Source organism: Antedon bifida, chromosome 2, assembly GCF_963402885.1.
Source record: "Antedon bifida chromosome 2, ecAntBifi1.1, whole genome shotgun sequence".
NCBI classification, from domain to species: domain Eukaryota; kingdom Metazoa; phylum Echinodermata; class Crinoidea; order Comatulida; family Antedonidae; genus Antedon; species Antedon bifida.
The window spans coordinates 20,165,489-20,188,452 of record NC_136227.1 but is presented as its reverse complement, the minus strand read 5'-3'; positions in this window follow the sequence as shown (position 1 = coordinate 20,188,452).

Here is a 22,964-nt window from a genome sequence, read left to right as displayed (position 1 = left end):
GAAAAAACTTGTTAACATAAAAACACCAAAGTGCTTAGAATAGCTTCAAATCGCATTTTTAGTCATTTTAGACCATTTTGTGATTTTCGAAAAACCTTGTTAACATAAAAACACCAAAGTGCTTAGAATAGCTTCAAATCGCATTTGGAGACGTTTTAGACCATTTTGTGATTTTCGAAAAAACTTGTTAACATAAAAACACTAAAGTGTACAGAATAGCTTCAAATCGCATTTGGAGACATTTTAGACCATTTTGTGATTTTCGAAAAAACTTGTTAACATAAAAACACCAAAGTGCTTAGAATAGCTTCAAATCGCATTTGGAGACATTTTAGACCATTTTGTGATTTTCGAAAAAATATGTTAACATAAAAACACCAAAGTGCTTAGAATAGCTTCAAATCGCATTTGGAGACGTTTTAGACCATTTTGTGATTTTTGAAAAAACTAGTTAACATAAAAACACCAAAGTGCTTAGAATAGCTTCAAATCGCATTTGGAGACGTTTTAGACCATTTTGTGATTTTCGAAAAACTTGTTAACATAAAAACATCAAAGTGCTTAGAATAGCTTCAAATCGCATTTGGAGACGTTTTAGACCATTTTGTGATTTTCGAAAAACTTGTTAACATAAAAACACCAAAGTGCTAAGAATAGCTTCAAATCGCATTTGGAGACGTTTTAGACCATTTTGTGATTTTCGAAAAAACTTTTTAACATAAAAACATCAAAGTGTACAGAATAGCTTCAAATCGCATTTGGAGACGTTTTAGACCATTTTGTGATTTTCAAAAAAACTTGGTTACACAAAAACATCAAAATGCTTAAATTCACATTAGAAACCGTTTTAGACCATTTTGAGCATTTCGATTAAACTTTTCACACAAATACATAAAAGGACACAAAATAGCTTAATATCGTATTTAAAAACGTTTTAGACCATTTTGAGCATTTCGACAAACATTTTTTACACAAAAACATCAAAGAGCACAAAATAGCTTAATATCGTATTTAAAAACGTTTTAGACCATTTCGAGCATTTCGCCAAAAATTTTTCACACAAAACATCAAAGTGCTTAGAAAAGCTTCAAATCGCATTTGGAGACATTTTAGACCATTTTGTGATTTTCGAAAAAACTTGTTAACATAAAAACACCAAAGTGCTTAGAATAGCTTCAAATCGCATTTTGAGACATTTTAGAGCATTTTGTGATTTTCGAAAAAACTTGTTAACATAAAAACACCAAAGTGCTTAGAATAGCTTCAAATCGCATTTGGAGACGTTTTAGACCATTTTGAGGATTTCGATGAAACTTGGTTACACAAAAACATCAAAGTGCTTAAAATCACATTAGAAACCGTTTTAGACCATTTTGAGCATTTCGATAAAACTTTTCACACAAAAACATCAAAGGGCACAAAATAGCTTAATATCGTATTTAAAAACGTTTTAGACCATTTTGAGCATTTCGACAAAAATTTTTCACACAAAAACATCAAAGAACACAAAATAGCTTAATATCGTATTTAAAAACGTTTTAGACCATTTTGAGCATTTCGACAAACATTTTTCACACAAAACATCAAAGTGTACAGAATAGCTTTAAATCGCATTTGGAGACATTTTAGACCATTTTGTGATTTTCGAAAAAACTTGTTAACATAAAAACACCAAAGTGCTTAGAATAGCTTCAAATCGCATTTGGAGACGTTTTAGACCATTTTGTGATTTTCGAAAAAACTTGTTAACATAAAAACAACAAAGTGCTTAGAATGGCTTCAAATCGCATTTGGAGACGTTTTGGACCATTTTGTGATTTTCAAAAAAACTTGTTAACATAAAAACACCAAAGTGCTTAGAATAGCTTCAAATCGCATTTGGATACGTTTTAGACCATTTTGTGATTTTCGAAATAACTTGTTAACATAAAAACACCAAAGTGCTTAGAATAGCTTCAAAACGCATTTGGAGACGTTTTAGACCATTTTATGATTCACGAAAAAACTTGTTAACATAAAAACACCAAAGTGCTTAGAATAGCTTCAAATCGCATTTTGAGACATTTTAGAGCATTTTGTGATTTTCGAAAAAACTTGTAAACATAAAAACACCAAAGTGCTTAGAATAGCTTCAAATCGCATATGGAGACGTTTTAGACCATTTTGAGGATTTCGATGAAACTTGGTTACACAAAAACATCAAAGTGCTTAAAATCACATTAGAAACCGTTTTAGACCATTTTGAACATTTCGACAAAACTTTTCACACAAAACATCAAAGTGTACAGAATAGCTTCAAATCGCATTTGAAGACATTTTAGACCATTTTGTGATTTTCGAAAAAACTTGTTAACATAAAAACACCAAAGTGCTTAGAATAGCTTCAAATCGCATTTGGAGACGTTTTAGACCATTTTGTGATTTTCGAAAAACTTGTTAACATAAAAACATCAAAGTGTATAGAATAGCTTCAAATCGCATTTGGAGACGTTTTAGACCAATTTGTGATTTTCGAAAAAACTTGTTAACATAAAAACATCAAAGTGCTTAGAATAGCTTCAAATCGCATTTGGAGACGTTTTAGACCATTTTGTGATTTTTGAAAAAACTTGTTAACATAAAAACACCAAAGTGCTTAGAATAGCTTCAAATCGCATTTTTAGTCATTTTAGACCATTTTGTGATTTTCGAAAAACCTTGTTAACATAAAAACACCAAAGTGCTTAGAATAGCTTCAAATCGCATTTGGAGACGTTTTAGACCATTTTGTGATTTTCGAAAAAACTTGTTAACATAAAAACACTAAAGTGTACAGAATAGCTTCAAATCGCATTTGGAGACATTTTAGACCATTTTGTGATTTTCGAAAAAACTTGTTAACATAAAAACACCAAAGTGCTTAGAATAGCTTCAAATCGCATTTGGAGACATTTTAGACCATTTTGTGATTTTCGAAAAAATATGTTAACATAAAAACACCAAAGTGCTTAGAATAGCTTCAAATCGCATTTGGAGACGTTTTAGACCATTTTGTGATTTTTGAAAAAACTAGTTAACATAAAAACACCAAAGTGCTTAGAATAGCTTCAAATCGCATTTGGAGACGTTTTAGACCATTTTGTGATTTTCGAAAAACTTGTTAACATAAAAACATCAAAGTGCTTAGAATAGCTTCAAATCGCATTTGGAGACGTTTTAGACCATTTTGTGATTTTCGAAAAACTTGTTAACATAAAAACACCAAAGTGCTAAGAATAGCTTCAAATCGCATTTGGAGACGTTTTAGACCATTTTGTGATTTTCGAAAAAACTTTTTAACATAAAAACATCAAAGTGTACAGAATAGCTTCAAATCGCATTTGGAGACGTTTTAGACCATTTTGTGATTTTCAAAAAAACTTGGTTACACAAAAACATCAAAATGCTTAAATTCACATTAGAAACCGTTTTAGACCATTTTGAGCATTTCGATTAAACTTTTCACACAAATACATAAAAGGACACAAAATAGCTTAATATCGTATTTAAAAACGTTTTAGACCATTTTGAGCATTTCGACAAACATTTTTTACACAAAAACATCAAAGAGCACAAAATAGCTTAATATCGTATTTAAAAACGTTTTAGACCATTTCGAGCATTTCGCCAAAAATTTTTCACACAAAACATCAAAGTGCTTAGAAAAGCTTCAAATCGCATTTGGAGACATTTTAGACCATTTTGTGATTTTCGAAAAAACTTGTTAACATAAAAACACCAAAGTGCTTAGAATAGCTTCAAATCGCATTTTGAGACATTTTAGAGCATTTTGTGATTTTCGAAAAAACTTGTTAACATAAAAACACCAAAGTGCTTAGAATAGCTTCAAATCGCATTTGGAGACGTTTTAGACCATTTTGAGGATTTCGATGAAACTTGGTTACACAAAAACATCAAAGTGCTTAAAATCACATTAGAAACCGTTTTAGACCATTTTGAGCATTTCGATAAAACTTTTCACACAAAAACATCAAAGGGCACAAAATAGCTTAATATCGTATTTAAAAACGTTTTAGACCATTTTGAGCATTTCGACAAAAATTTTTCACACAAAAACATCAAAGAACACAAAATAGCTTAATATCGTATTTAAAAACGTTTTAGACCATTTTGAGCATTTCGACAAACATTTTTCACACAAAACATCAAAGTGTACAGAATAGCTTTAAATCGCATTTGGAGACATTTTAGACCATTTTGTGATTTTCGAAAAAACTTGTTAACATAAAAACACCAAAGTGCTTAGAATAGCTTCAAATCGCATTTGGAGACGTTTTAGACCATTTTGTGATTTTCGAAAAAACTTGTTAACATAAAAACAACAAAGTGCTTAGAATGGCTTCAAATCGCATTTGGAGACGTTTTGGACCATTTTGTGATTTTCAAAAAAACTTGTTAACATAAAAACACCAAAGTGCTTAGAATAGCTTCAAATCGCATTTGGATACGTTTTAGACCATTTTGTGATTTTCGAAATAACTTGTTAACATAAAAACACCAAAGTGCTTAGAATAGCTTCAAAACGCATTTGGAGACGTTTTAGACCATTTTATGATTCACGAAAAAACTTGTTAACATAAAAACACCAAAGTGCTTAGAATAGCTTCAAATCGCATTTTGAGACATTTTAGAGCATTTTGTGATTTTCGAAAAAACTTGTAAACATAAAAACACCAAAGTGCTTAGAATAGCTTCAAATCGCATATGGAGACGTTTTAGACCATTTTGAGGATTTCGATGAAACTTGGTTACACAAAAACATCAAAGTGCTTAAAATCACATTAGAAACCGTTTTAGACCATTTTGAACATTTCGACAAAACTTTTCACACAAAACATCAAAGTGTACAGAATAGCTTCAAATCGCATTTGAAGACATTTTAGACCATTTTGTGATTTTCGAAAAAACTTGTTAACATAAAAACACCAAAGTGCTTAGAATAGCTTCAAATCGCATTTGGAGACGTTTTAGACCATTTTGTGATTTTCGAAAAAACTTGTTAACATAAAAACACCAAAGTGCTTAGAATAGCTTCAAATCGCATTTGGAGACGTTTTAGACCATTTTGTGATGTTCGAAAAAACTTGTTAACATAAAAACATCAAAGTGCTTAGAATAGCTTCAAATCGCATTTGGAGACGTTTTAGACCATTTTGTGATTTTCGAAAAACTTGTTAACATAAAAACACGAAAGTGCTAAAAATAGCTTCAAATCGCATTTGGAGACGTTTTAGACCATTTTGTGATTTTCCAAAAAACTTGTTAAACATTTATACACCAAAGTGCTAAGAATAGCTTCAAATCGCATTTGGAGACGTTTTAGACCATTTTGTGAATTTCGAAAAAACTTTTTAACATAAAAATATCAAAGTGTACAGAATAGCTTCAAATCGCATTTGGAGACGTTTTAGACCATTTTGTGATTTTCAAAAAAACTTGGTTACACAAAAACATCAAAGTGCTTAAATTCACATTAGAAACCGTTTTAGACCATTTTGAGCATTTCGATTAAACTTTTCACACAAAAACATAAAAGGACACAAAATAGCTTAATATCGTATTTAAAAACGTTTTAGACCATTTTGAGCATTTCGACAAAAATTTTTTACACAAAAACATCAAAGAGCACAAAATAGCTTAATATCGTATTTAAAAACGTTTTAGACCATTTTGTGATTTTCGAAAAAACTTGTTAACATAAAAACACCAAAGTGCTTAGAATAGCTTCAAATCGTATTTGGAGACATTTTAGACCATTTTGTGATTTTCGAAAAAACATGTTAACATAAAAACACCAAAGTGCTTAGAATAGCTTCAAATCGCATTTGTAGACGTTTTAGACCATTTTGTGATTTTCGAAAAACCTTGTTAACATAAAAACACCAAAGTGCTTAGAATAGCTTCAAATCGCATTTGGAGACGTTTTAGACCATTTTGTGATTTTCGAAAAAACTTGTTAACATAAAAACACCAAAGTGCTTAGAATAGCTTCAAATCGCATTTGGAGACATTTTAGAGCATTTTGTGATTTTCGAAAAAACTTGTTAACATAAAAACACCAAAGTGCTTAGAATAGCTTCAAATCGAATTTGGAGACGTTTTAGATCATTTTGAGGATTTCGATGAAACTTGGTTACACAAAAACATCAAAGTGCTTAAAATCACATTAAAAACCGTTTTAGACCATTTTGAGCATTTCGACAAAACTTTTCACACAAAACATCAAAGTGTACAGAATAGCTTCAAATCGCATTTGGAGACATTTTAGACCATTTTGTGATTTTCGAAAAAACTTGTTAACATAAAAACACCAAAGTGCTTAGAATAGCTTCAAATCGCATTTGGAGACGTTTTAGACCATTTTGTGATTTTCGAAAAAACTTGTTACCATAAAACATCAAAGTGTATAGAATAGCTTCAAATCGCATTTGGAGACGTTTTAGACCATTTTGTGATTTTCGAAAAAACTTGTTAACATAAAAACATCAAAGTGCTTAGAATAGCTTCAAATCGCATTTGGAGACGTTTTAGACCATTTTGTGATTTTTGAAAAAACTTGTTAACATAAAAACACCAAAGTGCTTAGAATAGCTTCAAATCGCATTTTTAGTCATTTTAGACCATTTTGTGATTTTCGAAAAACCTTGTTAACATAAAAACACCAAAGTGCTTAGAATAGCTTCAAATCGCATTTGGAGACGTTTTAGACCATTTTGTGATTTTCGAAAAAACTTGTTAACATAAAAACACCAAAGTGTACAGAATAGCTTCAAATCGCATTTGGAGACATTTTAGACCATTTTGTGATTTTCGAAAAAACTTGTTAACATAAAAACACCAAAGTGCTTAGAATAGCTTCAAATCGCATTTGGAGACGTTTTAGACCATTTTGTGATTTTTGAAAAAACTAGTTAACATAAAAACACCAAAGTGCTTAGAATAGCTTCAAATCGCATTTTTAGACATTTTAGACCATTTTATGATTTTCGAAAAACCTTGTTAACATAAAAACACCAAAGTGCTTAGAATAGCTTCAAATCGCATTTGGAGACGTTTTAGACCATTTTGTGATTTTCGAAAAACTTGTTAACATAAAAACATCAAAGTGCTTAGAATAGCTTCAAATCGCATTTGGAGACGTTTTAGACCATTTTGTGATTTTCGAAAAACTTGTTAACATAAAAACACCAAAGTGCTAAGAATAGCTTCAAATCGCATTTGGAGACGTTTTAGACCATTTTGTGATTTTCGAAAAAACTTTTTAACATAAAAACATCAAAGTGTACAGAATAGCTTCAAATCGCATTTGGAGACGTTTTAGACCATTTTGTGATTTTCAAAAAAACTTGGTTACACAAAAACATCAAAGTGCTTAAATTCACATTAGAAACCGTTTTAGACCATTTTGAGCATTTCGATTAAACTTTTCACACAAAAACATAAAAGGACACAAAATAGCTTAATATCGTATTTAAAAACGTTTTAGACCATTTTGAGCATTTCGACAAAAATTTTTTACACAAAAACATCAAAGAGCACAAAATAGCTTAATATCGTATTTAAAAACGTTTTAGACCATTTTGTGATTTTCGAAAAAACTTGTTAACATAAAAACACCAAAGTGCTTAGAATAGCTTCAAATCGCATTTGGAGACATTTTAGACCATTTTGTGATTTTCGAAAAAACATGTTAACATAAAAACACCAAAGTGCTTAGAATAGCTTCAAATCGCATTTGGAGACGTTTTAGACCATTTTGTGATTTTCGAAAAAAGTTGGTTACACAAAAACATCAAAGTGCTTAAAATCACATTAGAAACCGTTTTAGACCATTTTGAGCATTTCGATAAAACTTTTCACACAAAAACATCAAAGGGCACAAAATAGCTTAATATCGTATTTAAAAACGTTTTAGACCAATTTAAGCATTTCGACAAAAATTTTTCACACAAAAACACCAAAGAGCACAAAATAGCTTAATATCGTATTTAAAAACGTTTTAGACCATTTTGAGCATTTCGACAAAAATTTTTCACTCTAAACATCAAAGTGTACAGAATAGCTTCAAATCGCATTTGGAGACATTTTAGACCATTTTGTGATTTTCGAAAAAACTTGTTAACATAAAAACACCAAAGTGCTTAGAAGAGCTTCAAATCGCATTTGGAGACGTTTTAGACCATTTTGTGATTTTCGAAAAACCTTGTTAACATAAAAACACCAAAGTGCTTAGAATAGCTTCAAATCGCATTTGGAGACGTTTTAGACCATTTTGTGATTTTCGAAAAAACTTGTTAACATAGAAACACCAAAGTGTACAGAATAGCTTCAAATCGCATTTGGAGACATTTTAGACCATTTTGTGATTTTCGAAAAAACTTGTTAACATAAAAACACCAAAGTGCTTAGAATAGCTTCAAATCGCATTTGGAGACATTTTAGACCATTTTGTGATTTTCGAAAAAATATGTTAACATAAAAACACCAAAGTGCTTAGAATAGCTTCAAATCGCATTTGGAGACGTTTTAGACCATTTTGTGATTTTTGAAAAAACTAGTTAACATAAAAACACCAAAGTGCTTAGAATAGCTTCAAATCGCATTTTTAGACATTTTAGACCATTTTATGATTTTCGAAAAACCTTGTTAACATAAAAACACCAAAGTGCTTAGAATAGCTTCAAATCGCATTTGGAGACGTTTTAGACCATTTTGTGATTTTCGAAAAACTTGTTAACATAAAAACATCAAAGTGTATAGAATAGCTTCAAATCGCATTTGGAGACGTTTTAGACCAATTTGTGATTTTCGAAAAAACTTGTTAACATAAAAACATCAAAGTGCTTAGAATAGCTTCAAATCGCATTTGGAGACGTTTTAGACCATTTTGTGATTTTTGAAAAAACTTGTTAACATAAAAACACCAAAGTGCTTAGAATAGCTTCAAATCGCATTTTTAGTCATTTTAGACCATTTTGTGATTTTCGAAAAACCTTGTTAACATAAAAACACCAAAGTGCTTAGAATAGCTTCAAATCGCATTTGGAGACGTTTTAGACCATTTTGTGATTTTCGAAAAAACTTGTTAACATAAAAACACTAAAGTGTACAGAATAGCTTCAAATCGCATTTGGAGACATTTTAGACCATTTTGTGATTTTCGAAAAAACTTGTTAACATAAAAACACCAAAGTGCTTAGAATAGCTTCAAATCGCATTTGGAGACATTTTAGACCATTTTGTGATTTTCGAAAAAATATGTTAACATAAAAACACCAAAGTGCTTAGAATAGCTTCAAATCGCATTTGGAGACGTTTTAGACCATTTTGTGATTTTTGAAAAAACTAGTTAACATAAAAACACCAAAGTGCTTAGAATAGCTTCAAATCGCATTTGGAGACGTTTTAGACCATTTTGTGATTTTCGAAAAACTTGTTAACATAAAAACATCAAAGTGCTTAGAATAGCTTCAAATCGCATTTGGAGACGTTTTAGACCATTTTGTGATTTTCGAAAAACTTGTTAACATAAAAACACCAAAGTGCTAAGAATAGCTTCAAATCGCATTTGGAGACGTTTTAGACCATTTTGTGATTTTCGAAAAAACTTTTTAACATAAAAACATCAAAGTGTACAGAATAGCTTCAAATCGCATTTGGAGACGTTTTAGACCATTTTGTGATTTTCAAAAAAACTTGGTTACACAAAAACATCAAAATGCTTAAATTCACATTAGAAACCGTTTTAGACCATTTTGAGCATTTCGATTAAACTTTTCACACAAATACATAAAAGGACACAAAATAGCTTAATATCGTATTTAAAAACGTTTTAGACCATTTTGAGCATTTCGACAAACATTTTTTACACAAAAACATCAAAGAGCACAAAATAGCTTAATATCGTATTTAAAAACGTTTTAGACCATTTCGAGCATTTCGCCAAAAATTTTTCACACAAAACATCAAAGTGCTTAGAAAAGCTTCAAATCGCATTTGGAGACATTTTAGACCATTTTGTGATTTTCGAAAAAACTTGTTAACATAAAAACACCAAAGTGCTTAGAATAGCTTCAAATCGCATTTTGAGACATTTTAGAGCATTTTGTGATTTTCGAAAAAACTTGTTAACATAAAAACACCAAAGTGCTTAGAATAGCTTCAAATCGCATTTGGAGACGTTTTAGACCATTTTGAGGATTTCGATGAAACTTGGTTACACAAAAACATCAAAGTGCTTAAAATCACATTAGAAACCGTTTTAGACCATTTTGAGCATTTCGATAAAACTTTTCACACAAAAACATCAAAGGGCACAAAATAGCTTAATATCGTATTTAAAAACGTTTTAGACCATTTTGAGCATTTCGACAAAAATTTTTCACACAAAAACATCAAAGAACACAAAATAGCTTAATATCGTATTTAAAAACGTTTTAGACCATTTTGAGCATTTCGACAAACATTTTTCACACAAAACATCAAAGTGTACAGAATAGCTTTAAATCGCATTTGGAGACATTTTAGACCATTTTGTGATTTTCGAAAAAACTTGTTAACATAAAAACACCAAAGTGCTTAGAATAGCTTCAAATCGCATTTGGAGACGTTTTAGACCATTTTGTGATTTTCGAAAAAACTTGTTAACATAAAAACAACAAAGTGCTTAGAATGGCTTCAAATCGCATTTGGAGACGTTTTGGACCATTTTGTGATTTTCAAAAAAACTTGTTAACATAAAAACACCAAAGTGCTTAGAATAGCTTCAAATCGCATTTGGATACGTTTTAGACCATTTTGTGATTTTCGAAATAACTTGTTAACATAAAAACACCAAAGTGCTTAGAATAGCTTCAAAACGCATTTGGAGACGTTTTAGACCATTTTATGATTCACGAAAAAACTTGTTAACATAAAAACACCAAAGTGCTTAGAATAGCTTCAAATCGCATTTTGAGACATTTTAGAGCATTTTGTGATTTTCGAAAAAACTTGTAAACATAAAAACACCAAAGTGCTTAGAATAGCTTCAAATCGCATATGGAGACGTTTTAGACCATTTTGAGGATTTCGATGAAACTTGGTTACACAAAAACATCAAAGTGCTTAAAATCACATTAGAAACCGTTTTAGACCATTTTGAACATTTCGACAAAACTTTTCACACAAAACATCAAAGTGTACAGAATAGCTTCAAATCGCATTTGAAGACATTTTAGACCATTTTGTGATTTTCGAAAAAACTTGTTAACATAAAAACACCAAAGTGCTTAGAATAGCTTCAAATCGCATTTGGAGACGTTTTAGACCATTTTGTGATTTTCGAAAAAACTTGTTAACATAAAAACACCAAAGTGCTTAGAATAGCTTCAAATCGCATTTGGAGACGTTTTAGACCATTTTGTGATGTTCGAAAAAACTTGTTAACATAAAAACATCAAAGTGCTTAGAATAGCTTCAAATCGCATTTGGAGACGTTTTAGACCATTTTGTGATTTTCGAAAAACTTGTTAACATAAAAACACGAAAGTGCTAAAAATAGCTTCAAATCGCATTTGGAGACGTTTTAGACCATTTTGTGATTTTCCAAAAAACTTGTTAAACATTTATACACCAAAGTGCTAAGAATAGCTTCAAATCGCATTTGGAGACGTTTTAGACCATTTTGTGAATTTCGAAAAAACTTTTTAACATAAAAATATCAAAGTGTACAGAATAGCTTCAAATCGCATTTGGAGACGTTTTAGACCATTTTGTGATTTTCAAAAAAACTTGGTTACACAAAAACATCAAAGTGCTTAAATTCACATTAGAAACCGTTTTAGACCATTTTGAGCATTTCGATTAAACTTTTCACACAAAAACATAAAAGGACACAAAATAGCTTAATATCGTATTTAAAAACGTTTTAGACCATTTTGAGCATTTCGACAAAAATTTTTTACACAAAAACATCAAAGAGCACAAAATAGCTTAATATCGTATTTAAAAACGTTTTAGACCATTTTGTGATTTTCGAAAAAACTTGTTAACATAAAAACACCAAAGTGCTTAGAATAGCTTCAAATCGTATTTGGAGACGTTTTAGACCATTTTGAGGATTTCGATGAAACTTGGTTACACAAAAACATCAAAGTGCTTAAAATCACATTAGAAACCGTTTTAGACCATTTTGAACATTTCGACAAAACTTTTCACACAAAACATCAAAGTGTACAGAATAGCTTCAAATCGCATTTGAAGACATTTTAGACCATTTTGTGATTTTCGAAAAAACTTGTTAACATAAAAACACCAAAGTGCTTAGAATAGCTTCAAATCGCATTTGGAGACGTTTTAGACCATTTTGTGATTTTCGAAAAAACTTGTTAACATAAAAACACCAAAGTGCTTAGAATAGCTTCAAATCGCATTTGGAGACGTTTTAGACCATTTTGTGATGTTCGAAAAAACTTGTTAACATAAAAACATCAAAGTGCTTAGAATAGCTTCAAATCGCATTTGGAGACGTTTTAGACCATTTTGTGATTTTCGAAAAACTTGTTAACATAAAAACACGAAAGTGCTAAAAATAGCTTCAAATCGCATTTGGAGACGTTTTAGACCATTTTGTGATTTTCCAAAAAACTTGTTAAACATTTATACACCAAAGTGCTAAGAATAGCTTCAAATCGCATTTGGAGACGTTTTAGACCATTTTGTGAATTTCGAAAAAACTTTTTAACATAAAAATATCAAAGTGTACAGAATAGCTTCAAATCGCATTTGGAGACGTTTTAGACCATTTTGTGATTTTCAAAAAAACTTGGTTACACAAAAACATCAAAGTGCTTAAATTCACATTAGAAACCGTTTTAGACCATTTTGAGCATTTCGATTAAACTTTTCACACAAAAACATAAAAGGACACAAAATAGCTTAATATCGTATTTAAAAACGTTTTAGACCATTTTGAGCATTTCGACAAAAATTTTTTACACAAAAACATCAAAGAGCACAAAATAGCTTAATATCGTATTTAAAAACGTTTTAGACCATTTTGTGATTTTCGAAAAAACTTGTTAACATAAAAACACCAAAGTGCTTAGAATAGCTTCAAATCGTATTTGGAGACATTTTAGACCATTTTGTGATTTTCGAAAAAACTTGTTAACATAAAAACACCAAAGTGCTTAGAATAGCTTCAAATCGCATTTGGAGACGTTTTAGACCATTTTGTGATTTTCGAAAAAACTTTTTAACATAAAAACATCAAAGTGTACAGAATAGCTTCAAATCGCATTTGGAGACGTTTTAGACCATTTTGTGATTTTCAAAAAAACTTGGTTACACAAAAACATCAAAATGCTTAAATTCACATTAGAAACCGTTTTAGACCATTTTGAGCATTTCGATTAAACTTTTCACACAAATACATAAAAGGACACAAAATAGCTTAATATCGTATTTAAAAACGTTTTAGACCATTTTGAGCATTTCGACAAACATTTTTTACACAAAAACATCAAAGAGCACAAAATAGCTTAATATCGTATTTAAAAACGTTTTAGACCATTTCGAGCATTTCGCCAAAAATTTTTCACACAAAACATCAAAGTGCTTAGAAAAGCTTCAAATCGCATTTGGAGACATTTTAGACCATTTTGTGATTTTCGAAAAAACTTGTTAACATAAAAACACCAAAGTGCTTAGAATAGCTTCAAATCGCATTTTGAGACATTTTAGAGCATTTTGTGATTTTCGAAAAAACTTGTTAACATAAAAACACCAAAGTGCTTAGAATAGCTTCAAATCGCATTTGGAGACGTTTTAGACCATTTTGAGGATTTCGATGAAACTTGGTTACACAAAAACATCAAAGTGCTTAAAATCACATTAGAAACCGTTTTAGACCATTTTGAGCATTTCGATAAAACTTTTCACACAAAAACATCAAAGGGCACAAAATAGCTTAATATCGTATTTAAAAACGTTTTAGACCATTTTGAGCATTTCGACAAAAATTTTTCACACAAAAACATCAAAGAACACAAAATAGCTTAATATCGTATTTAAAAACGTTTTAGACCATTTTGAGCATTTCGACAAACATTTTTCACACAAAACATCAAAGTGTACAGAATAGCTTTAAATCGCATTTGGAGACATTTTAGACCATTTTGTGATTTTCGAAAAAACTTGTTAACATAAAAACACCAAAGTGCTTAGAATAGCTTCAAATCGCATTTGGAGACGTTTTAGACCATTTTGTGATTTTCGAAAAAACTTGTTAACATAAAAACAACAAAGTGCTTAGAATGGCTTCAAATCGCATTTGGAGACGTTTTGGACCATTTTGTGATTTTCAAAAAAACTTGTTAACATAAAAACACCAAAGTGCTTAGAATAGCTTCAAATCGCATTTGGATACGTTTTAGACCATTTTGTGATTTTCGAAATAACTTGTTAACATAAAAACACCAAAGTGCTTAGAATAGCTTCAAAACGCATTTGGAGACGTTTTAGACCATTTTATGATTCACGAAAAAACTTGTTAACATAAAAACACCAAAGTGCTTAGAATAGCTTCAAATCGCATTTTGAGACATTTTAGAGCATTTTGTGATTTTCGAAAAAACTTGTAAACATAAAAACACCAAAGTGCTTAGAATAGCTTCAAATCGCATATGGAGACGTTTTAGACCATTTTGAGGATTTCGATGAAACTTGGTTACACAAAAACATCAAAGTGCTTAAAATCACATTAGAAACCGTTTTAGACCATTTTGAACATTTCGACAAAACTTTTCACACAAAACATCAAAGTGTACAGAATAGCTTCAAATCGCATTTGAAGACATTTTAGACCATTTTGTGATTTTCGAAAAAACTTGTTAACATAAAAACACCAAAGTGCTTAGAATAGCTTCAAATCGCATTTGGAGACGTTTTAGACCATTTTGTGATTTTCGAAAAAACTTGTTAACATAAAAACACCAAAGTGCTTAGAATAGCTTCAAATCGCATTTGGAGACGTTTTAGACCATTTTGTGATGTTCGAAAAAACTTGTTAACATAAAAACATCAAAGTGCTTAGAATAGCTTCAAATCGCATTTGGAGACGTTTTAGACCATTTTGTGATTTTCGAAAAACTTGTTAACATAAAAACACGAAAGTGCTAAAAATAGCTTCAAATCGCATTTGGAGACGTTTTAGACCATTTTGTGATTTTCCAAAAAACTTGTTAAACATTTATACACCAAAGTGCTAAGAATAGCTTCAAATCGCATTTGGAGACGTTTTAGACCATTTTGTGAATTTCGAAAAAACTTTTTAACATAAAAATATCAAAGTGTACAGAATAGCTTCAAATCGCATTTGGAGACGTTTTAGACCATTTTGTGATTTTCAAAAAAACTTGGTTACACAAAAACATCAAAGTGCTTAAATTCACATTAGAAACCGTTTTAGACCATTTTGAGCATTTCGATTAAACTTTTCACACAAAAACATAAAAGGACACAAAATAGCTTAATATCGTATTTAAAAACGTTTTAGACCATTTTGAGCATTTCGACAAAAATTTTTTACACAAAAACATCAAAGAGCACAAAATAGCTTAATATCGTATTTAAAAACGTTTTAGACCATTTTGTGATTTTCGAAAAAACTTGTTAACATAAAAACACCAAAGTGCTTAGAATAGCTTCAAATCGTATTTGGAGACGTTTTAGACCATTTTGAGGATTTCGATGAAACTTGGTTACACAAAAACATCAAAGTGCTTAAAATCACATTAGAAACCGTTTTAGACCATTTTGAACATTTCGACAAAACTTTTCACACAAAACATCAAAGTGTACAGAATAGCTTCAAATCGCATTTGAAGACATTTTAGACCATTTTGTGATTTTCGAAAAAACTTGTTAACATAAAAACACCAAAGTGCTTAGAATAGCTTCAAATCGCATTTGGAGACGTTTTAGACCATTTTGTGATTTTCGAAAAAACTTGTTAACATAAAAACACCAAAGTGCTTAGAATAGCTTCAAATCGCATTTGGAGACGTTTTAGACCATTTTGTGATGTTCGAAAAAACTTGTTAACATAAAAACATCAAAGTGCTTAGAATAGCTTCAAATCGCATTTGGAGACGTTTTAGACCATTTTGTGATTTTCGAAAAACTTGTTAACATAAAAACACGAAAGTGCTAAAAATAGCTTCAAATCGCATTTGGAGACGTTTTAGACCATTTTGTGATTTTCCAAAAAACTTGTTAAACATTTATACACCAAAGTGCTAAGAATAGCTTCAAATCGCATTTGGAGACGTTTTAGACCATTTTGTGAATTTCGAAAAAACTTTTTAACATAAAAATATCAAAGTGTACAGAATAGCTTCAAATCGCATTTGGAGACGTTTTAGACCATTTTGTGATTTTCAAGAAAACTTGGTTACACAAAAACATCAAAGTGCTTAAATTCACATTAGAAACCGTTTTAGACCATTTTGAGCATTTCGATTAAACTTTTCACACAAAAACATAAAAGGACACAAAATAGCTTAATATCGTATTTAAAAACGTTTTAGACCATTTTGAGCATTTCGACAAAAATTTTTTACACAAAAACATCAAAGAGCACAAAATAGCTTAATATCGTATTTAAAAACGTTTTAGACCATTTTGTGATTTTCGAAAAAACTTGTTAACATAAAAACACCAAAGTGCTTAGAATAGCTTCAAATCGTATTTGGAGACATTTTAGACCATTTTGTGATTTTCGAAAAAACATGTTAACATAAAAACACCAAAGTGCTTAGAATAGCTTCAAATCGCATTTGTAGACGTTTTAGACCATTTTGTGATTTTCGAAAAACCTTGTTAACATAAAAACACCAAAGTGCTTAGAATAGCTTCAAATCGCATTTGGAGACGTTTTAGACCATTTTGTGATTTTCGAAAAAACTTGTTAACATAAAAACACCAAAGTGCTTAGAATAGCTTCAAATCGCATTTGGAGACATTTTAGAGCATTTTGTGATTTTCGAAAAAACTTGTTAACATAAAAACACCAAAGTGCTTAGAATAGCTTCAAATCGAATTTGGAGACGTTTTAGATCATTTTGAGGATTTCGATGAAACTTGGTTACACAAAAACATCAAAGTGCTTAAAATCACATTAAAAACCGTTTTAGACCATTTTGAGCATTTCGACAAAACTTTTCACACAAAACATCAAAGTGTACAGAATAGCTTCAAATCGCATTTGGAGACATTTTAGACCATTTTGTGATTTTCGAAAAAACTTGTTAACATAAAAACACCAAAGTGCTTAGAATAGCTTCAAATCGCATTTGGAGACGTTTTAGACCATTTTGTGATTTTCGAAAAAACTTGTTACCATAAAACATCAAAGTGTATAGAATAGCTTCAAATCGCATTTGGAGACGTTTTAGACCATTTTGTGATTTTCGAAAAAACTTGTTAACATAAAAACATCAAAGTGCTTAGAATAGCTTCAAATCGCATTTGGAGACGTTTTAGACCATTTTGTGATTTTTGAAAAAACTTGTTAACATAAAAACACCAAAGTGCTTAGAATAGCTTCAAATCGCATTTTTAGTCATTTTAGACCATTTTGTGATTTTCGAAAAACCTTGTTAACATAAAAACACCAAAGTGCTTAGAATAGCTTCAAATCGCATTTGGAGACGTTTTAGACCATTTTGTGATTTTCGAAAAAACTTGTTAACATAAAAACACCAAAGTGTACAGAATAGCTTCAAATCGCATTTGGAGACATTTTAGACCATTTTGTGATTTTCGAAAAAACTTGTTAACATAAAAACACCAAAGTGCTTAGAATAGCTTCAAATCGCATTTGGAGACGTTTTAGACCATTTTGTGATTTTTGAAAAAACTAGTTAACATAAAAACACCAAAGTGCTTAGAATAGCTTCAAATCGCATTTTTAGACATTTTAGACCATTTTATGATTTTCGAAAAACCTTGTTAACATAAAAACACCAAAGTGCTTAGAATAGCTTCAAATCGCATTTGGAGACGTTTTAGACCATTTTGTGATTTTCGAAAAACTTGTTAACATAAAAACATCAAAGTGCTTAGAATAGCTTCAAATCGCATTTGGAGACGTTTTAGACCATTTTGTGATTTTCGAAAAACTTGTTAACATAAAAACACCAAAGTGCTAAGAATAGCTTCAAATCGCATTTGGAGACGTTTTAGACCATTTTGTGATTTTCGAAAAAACTTTTTAACATAAAAACATCAAAGTGTACAGAATAGCTTCAAATCGCATTTGGAGACGTTTTAGACCATTTTGTGATTTTCAAAAAAACTTGGTTACACAAAAACATCAAAATGCTTAAATTCACATTAGAAACCGTTTTAGACCATTTTGAGCATTTCGATTAAACTTTTCACACAAATACATAAAAGGACACAAAATAGCTTAATATCGTATTTAAAAACGTTTTAGACCATTTTGAGCATTTCGACAAACATTTTTTACACAAAAACATCAAAGAGCACAAAATAGCTTAATATCGTATTTAAAAACGTTTTAGACCATTTCGAGCATTTCGACAAAAATTTTTCACACAAAACATCAAAGTGCTTAGAAAAGCTTCAAATCGCATTTGGAGACATTTTAGACCATTTTGTGATTTTCGAAAAAACTTGTTAACATAAAAACACCAAAGTGCTTAGAATAGCTTCAAATCGCATTTTGAGACATTTTAGAGCATTTTGTGATTTTCGAAAAAACTTGTTAACATAAAAACACCAAAGTGCTTAGAATAGCTTCAAATCGCATTTGGAGACGTTTTAGACCATTTTGAGGATTTCGATGAAACTTGGTTACACAAAAACATCAAAGTGCTTAAAATCACATTAGAAACCGTTTTAGACCATTTTGAGCATTTCGATAAAACTTTTCACACAAAAACATCAAAGGGCACAAAATAGCTTAATATCGTATTTAAAAACGTTTTAGACCATTTTGAGCATTTCGACAAAAATTTTTCACACAAAAACATCAAAGAGCACAAAATAGCTTAATATCGTATTTAAAAACGTTTTAGACCATTTTGAGCATTTCGACAAACATTTTTCACACAAAACATCAAAGTGTACAGAATAGCTTTAAATCGCATTTGGAGACATTTTAGACCATTTTGTGATTTTCGAAAAAACTTGTTAACATAAAAACACCAAAGTGCTTAGAATAGCTTCAAATCGCATTTGGAGACGTTTTAGACCATTTTGTGATTTTCGAAAAAACTTGTTAACATAAAAACAACAAAGTGCTTAGAATAGCTTAAAATCGCATTTGGAGACATTTTAGACCATTTTGTGATTTTCGAAATAACTTGTTAACATAAAAACACCAAAGTGCTTAGAATGGCTTCAAATCGCATTTGGAGACGTTTTGGACCATTTTGTGATTTTCAAAAAAACTTGTTAACATAAAAACATCAAAGTGCTTAGAATAGCTTCAAATCGCATTTGGATACGTTTTAGACCATTTTGTGATTTTCGAAATAACTTGTTAACATAAAAACACCAAAGTGCTTAGAATAGCTTCAAAACGCATTTGGAGACGTTTTAGACCATTTTATGATTCACGAAAAAACTTGTTAACATAAAAACACCAAAGTGCTTAGAATAGCTTCAAATAGCATTTTTAGATATTTGAGACCATTTTGTGATTTTCGAAAAACCTTGTTAACATAAAAACACCAAAGTGCTTAGAATAGCTTCAAATCGCATTTGGAGACGTTTTAGACCATTTTGTGATTTTCGAAAAAACTTGTTAACATAAAAACACCAAAGTGCTTAGAATAGCTTCAAATAGCATTTTTAGATATTTGAGACCATTTTGTGATTTTCGAAAAACCTTGTTAACATAAAAACACCAAAGTGCTTAGAATAGCTTCAAATCGCATTTGGAGACGTTTTAGACCATTTTGTGATTTTCGAAAAAACTTGTTAACATAAAAACACCAAAGTGCTTAGAATAGCTTCAAATCGCATTTGGAGACGTTTTAGACCATTTTGTGATTTTCGAAAAAACTTGTTAATATAAAAACACCAAAGTGCTTAGAATAGCTTCAAATCGCATTTGGAGACATTTTAGAGCATTTTGTGATTTTCGAAAAAACTTGTTAACATAAAAACACCAAAGTGCTTAGAATAGCTTCAAATAGCATTTTTAGATATTTGAGACCATTTTGTGATTTTCGAAAAACCTTGTTAACATAAAAACACCAAAGTGCTTAGAATAGCTTCAAATCGCATTTGGAGACGTTTTAGACCATTTTGTGATTTTCGAAAAAACTTGTTAACATAAAAACACCAAAGTGCTTAGAAGAGCTTCAAATCGCATTTGGAGACGTTTTAGACCATTTTGTGATTTTCGAAAAAACTTGTTAACATAAAAACACCAAAGTGCTTAGAATAGCTTCAAATCGCATTTGGAGACGTTTTAGACCATTTTGTGATTTTCGAAAAAACTTGTTAACATAAAAACATCAAAGTGTACAGAATAGCTTCAAATCGCATTTGGAGACGTTTTAGACCATTTTGTGATTTCCGAAAAAACTTGTTAACATAAAAACACCAAAGTGCTTAGAATAGCTTCAAATCGCATTTGGAGACGTTTTAGACCATTTTGTGATTTTCGAAAAAACTTGTTAACATAAAAACACCAAAGTGCTTAGAATAGCTTCAAATAGCATTTTTAGATATTTGAGACCATTTTGTGATTTTCGAAAAACCTTGTTAACATAAAAACACCAAAGTGCTTAGAATAGCTTCAAATCGCATTTGGAGACGTTTTAGACCATTTTGTGATTTTCGAAAAAACTTGTTAACATAAAAACACCAAAGTGCTTAGAATAGCTTCAAATCGCATTTGGAGACGTTTTAGACCATTTTGTGATTTTCGAAAAAACTTGTTAATATAAAAACACCAAAGTGCTTAGAATAGCTTCAAATCGCATTTGGAGACATTTTAGAGCATTTTGTGATTTTCGAAAAAACTTGTTAACATAAAAACACCAAAGTGCTTAGAATAGCTTCAAATAGCATTTTTAGATATTTGAGACCATTTTGTGATTTTCGAAAAACCTTGTTAACATAAAAACACCAAAGTGCTTAGAATAGCTTCAAATCGCATTTGGAGACGTTTTAGACCATTTTGTGATTTTCGAAAAAACTTGTTAACATAAAAACACCAAAGTGCTTAGAAGAGCTTCAAATCGCATTTGGAGACGTTTTAGACCATTTTGTGATTTTCGAAAAAACTTGTTAACATAAAAACACCAAAGTGCTTAGAATAGCTTCAAATCGCATTTGGAGACGTTTTAGACCATTTTGTGATTTTCGAAAAAACTTGTTAACATAAAAACATCAAAGTGTACAGAATAGCTTCAAATCGCATTTGGAGACGTTTTAGACCATTTTGTGATTTCCGAAAAAACTTGTTAACATAAAAACACCAAAGTGCTTAGAATAGCTTCAAATCGCATTTGGAGACGTTTTAGACCATTTTGTGATTTTCGAAAAAACTTGTTAACATAAAAACACCAAAGTGCTTAGAATAGCTTCAAATCGCATTTGGAGACGTTTTAGACCATTTTGTGATTTTCAAAAAAACTTGGTTACACAAAAATATCAAAATGCTTAAAATCACATTAGAAACCGTTTTAGACCATTTTGAGCATTTCGATAAAACATTTCACACAAAAACATCAAAGGGCACAAAATAGCTTAATATCGTATTTAAAAACGTTTTAGACCATTTTGAGCATTTCGACAAAAATTTTTCACACAAAACATCAAAGTGTACAGAATAGCTTCAAATCGCATTTGGAGACATTTTAGACCATTTTGTGATTTTCGAAAAAACTTGTTAACATAAAAACACCAAAGTGCTTAGAATAGCTTCAAATCGCATTTGGAGACGTTTTAGACCATTTTGTGATTTTCGAAAAACCTTGTTACCATAAAAACATCAAAGTGCTTAGAATAGCTTCAAATCGCATTTGGAGACGTTTTAGACCATTTTGTGATTTTCGAAAAACTTGTTAACATAAAAACACCAAAGTGCTAAGAATAGCTTCAAATCGCATTTGGAGACGTTTTAGACCATTTTGAGATTTTCCAAAAAACTTGTTAACATTTATACACCAAAGTGCTAAGAATAGCTTCAAATCGCATTTGGAGACGTTTTAGACCATTTTGTGAATTTCGAAAAAACTTTTTAACATAAAAATATCAAAGTGTACAGAATAGCTTCAAATCGCATTTGGAGACGTTTTAGACCATTTTGTGATTTTCGTCAAAATTTGTTAACATAAAAACACCAAAGTGCTTAGAATAGCTTTAAATCGCATTTGGAGACGTTTTAGACCATTTTGTGATTTTCAAAAAAACTTGGTTACACAAAAATATCAAAATGCTTAAAATCACATTAGAAACCGTTTTAGACCATTTTGAGCATTTCGATAAAACATTTCACACAAAAACATCAAAGGGCACAAAATAGCTTAATATCGTATTTAAAAACGTTTTAGACCATTTTGAGCATTTCGACAAAAATTTTTCACACAAAACATCAAAGTGTACAGAATAGCTTCAAATCGCATTTGGAGACATTTTAGACCATTTTGTGATTTTCGAAAAAACTTGTTAACATAAAAACACCAAAGTGCTTAGAATAGCTTCAAATCGCATTTGGAGACGTTTTAGACCATTTTGTGATTTTCGAAAAACCTTGTTACCATAAAAACATCAAAGTGCTTAGAATAGCTTCAAATCGCATTTGGAGACGTTTTAGACCATTTTGTGATTTTCGAAAAACTTGTTAACATAAAAACACCAAAGTGCTAAGAATAGCTTCAAATCGCATTTGGAGACGT